Source organism: Dipodomys merriami, unplaced genomic scaffold (genome assembly GCF_024711535.1).
Source record: "Dipodomys merriami isolate MVZ:Mamm:240054 unplaced genomic scaffold, mDipMer1.0.p SCAF_3, whole genome shotgun sequence".
NCBI classification, from domain to species: Eukaryota; Metazoa; Chordata; class Mammalia; order Rodentia; family Heteromyidae; genus Dipodomys; species Dipodomys merriami.
In genome coordinates, this window is record NW_027204492.1 from 9,576,673 (window position 1) to 9,579,200 (window position 2,528).

Here is a 2,528-nt window from a genome sequence, read left to right on the forward strand (position 1 = left end):
ACATAATGACAGCAGAATTTATTTATTTATTCATCTGTTTGTTTATCTCAGTGTATACAAACACACATTCCCATGTATGCAAGCATTCATACACACCCGAGGTTTTACTGTGTAGCCCAGTCTAGTCTTAAATTTGAGATCCTCCTGCATCAACCTCCAGGTGTTGAGATGACTGATGTGCACCCCGATGCCTGGCTCTTAAGAACAGATTCTGAGGGCATTAGTTCAGGTACTCAGTGAAAGCTTGGCCATGGCTTAAGCCACTCAATCTTCATGAGAAACCAGTGCCATTGCTGCACCTTTGTAATGGATGAAACAAAGTGAAGTGGAAGAGACTGAGCAACTTGCCCAGTGCTATTTCTTCATTTTGTAAGCAGCAGTGTGGAAATTCAAGCAGTGTCTATGTAATGGTAACAGCCATGGTGCATCTGGTCACCATGAAGCATGTATTCCCAGCCCTTCCTGGCTATTTTGTGCTGGCCTTGCTGAGCCTACAGCGACCTGCTCCCCATGCTCAGGCCTCTTCTGAGACAGTTCCCTTAGTCAGCACTGCATCTTTCCTCGAAGACCTCATGTAGTGTTATGGTGAAAGTGGCAGTGTCACCTTGCCACAGTTGAAGGCCCTGCTCAACCACCTGGATGTGGGAGTAGGCCAGGAGAATGTTACCCAGCCTGGGTAGGGACATAAGAACTTGTCGTTCGAGCACTAGTTTTAGAGATCTCTTTGCTGGTCATAATTTCAACCAACTGTCCCAGATTGGGCAGAGTGCGTTCTAGGAGTACTGTGCCACCATTCTCCACCAACTGGATTCCCCACGCCTGTGCCTCTGAGAACCAAGAGAATGAGAATGAGCAGACCGATGAGGGTTAAACAGAGTGCCATTGAAGTATGGGGCTTTGGTTTCCTCAGTGTTTCACGGATTTACCTGGCCTCTCTTCTACGAGTTCCTGTTCTGCCGGGCATGGAGAAAGCGATTTTCAGCAGTGTGCATACTCATTCATTTCATCGCCCTGTCCATTGGAATGCTGTTCTCTAATGCGCTCTTCCAGCTTATCCCAGAGGCTTATGGTTTCAACCCACTGGAAGATTATTATGGCTCCAGGTCTACGATGGTATTTGGAGAGTTCTACCTCTTCTTTTCCACAGAGAAGATTTTGAAGAATTCCTTATGCCAAAAAATGAATATCATCACTGACATACTTCTGAAATGCTTCCTTCCAAGAAGCACCAGGAAGAGGGTGTGACCGAAAAGCTACAGAATGAGGATGTGGCCCACGTGATCCCTCAGCCCTGCGATGGCGGGCTGGATGGCAAGGGCCCTGGCCTGGATGAGAAGGTCATCCTAGGCTCCCTCTGCATACAGGACCTGAAAGGCATCACTAAGCGCCTGCTACTGGCTGAACGGTGTTCTCTATCATGATATTGGTACTCTAGCCTGGATGATCACCCTCAGCGATGGAGGCTACAGTTTTATAGCTAGTCTGGCCATCGGCACCTCCTTCACCGTGTCCGTGTTTCAAGACTTCAGCCCCTCAGTGGCCACTCTACACAAGCTGGGAGACTTTGTCATCCTGCTCAGGGCTGACATGAGCATCTCTTCTTCAATTTCCTCTTTGCCTGCTGCTGCTACATGGGTCTGGCTTTGGCATCCCGGCGGGAAGCCACTTCTCTACTGGCAGGAGGATGAAACGAAGGGCATCGTCCTGATCCCCTTTGCCATCCAGTACCTGGGCCTGCTCACAGGCTTCACCATCATGCTGGTCGTCACTATATGGACCCAGGACCAATCCAGGTCAGTTAGGACCCGGCTGGGATTGCACGATGGGCTCTGGGCTGCGTTTCGTCCCCTGCCTGAAGACTCAGCATCTGCAAAAGACCTGGAAGAGGCAGTTCCCTTAGAACCTGACCCAGACAGCCGGCATTCGTTCAGATGTCAGCTGATTTACAACGCTCTGGCTGAGGAAGAAGAAGTTGCCCTGGTAACCATTCTCTAGATAGTGACTAACCTCTTCCTCTCAAAGGGATTCTAGAACCCCACATACAGGACATGCTTCCCTTTTCTCTCTGGCTATTTTGCCCCCCCCCCTCTCAGAAACAGCATCAAGAGATTTTTGAATCTCATGTCTTACAATGTAAAAATGGAAAGGAGTTCATACTCTGGGAGCCATCAATTGAAATGTGCCTGCCAGACCCCAAGCTGGCTCATTTTGAGAACAGGTTGTTCTGTTCGTACAGAGCATGAGCAAGAGACAGAAATCCCTCCCAATTCCCCAGTCTGTTCGTTGTCTCTGACTTCTGTCAAAGTGAACTAAAATCCAGAGCACATCAGCAGGACAGGGAGAGACGCGTGGATCATCCTGAGGGAGGAGGGAAGTAGTCCTGCAATGTTTGTTTCTGTCGGGTGCTGGGTGTTGGTTTATGTGCAGTACTTGGTGTCTTAAGACCATTGGGAGAGCTAATGTGGCGGTTTACTCTCCTGGGTCATCTCTTCTGGTAGAATGGAGAGGCAGGAGATTCGCAAAAAAAA

General features: G+C 49.1%; 1 pseudogene; it reads left to right on the forward strand.

The window, feature by feature from the left end:
* Nucleotides 1-437: 437 nt before the first annotated feature.
* On the forward strand, nucleotides 438-1,995 carry LOC138839727 (metal cation symporter ZIP14-like; annotated as a pseudogene).
* The last annotated feature ends 533 nt before the right edge of the window (nucleotides 1,996-2,528 follow it).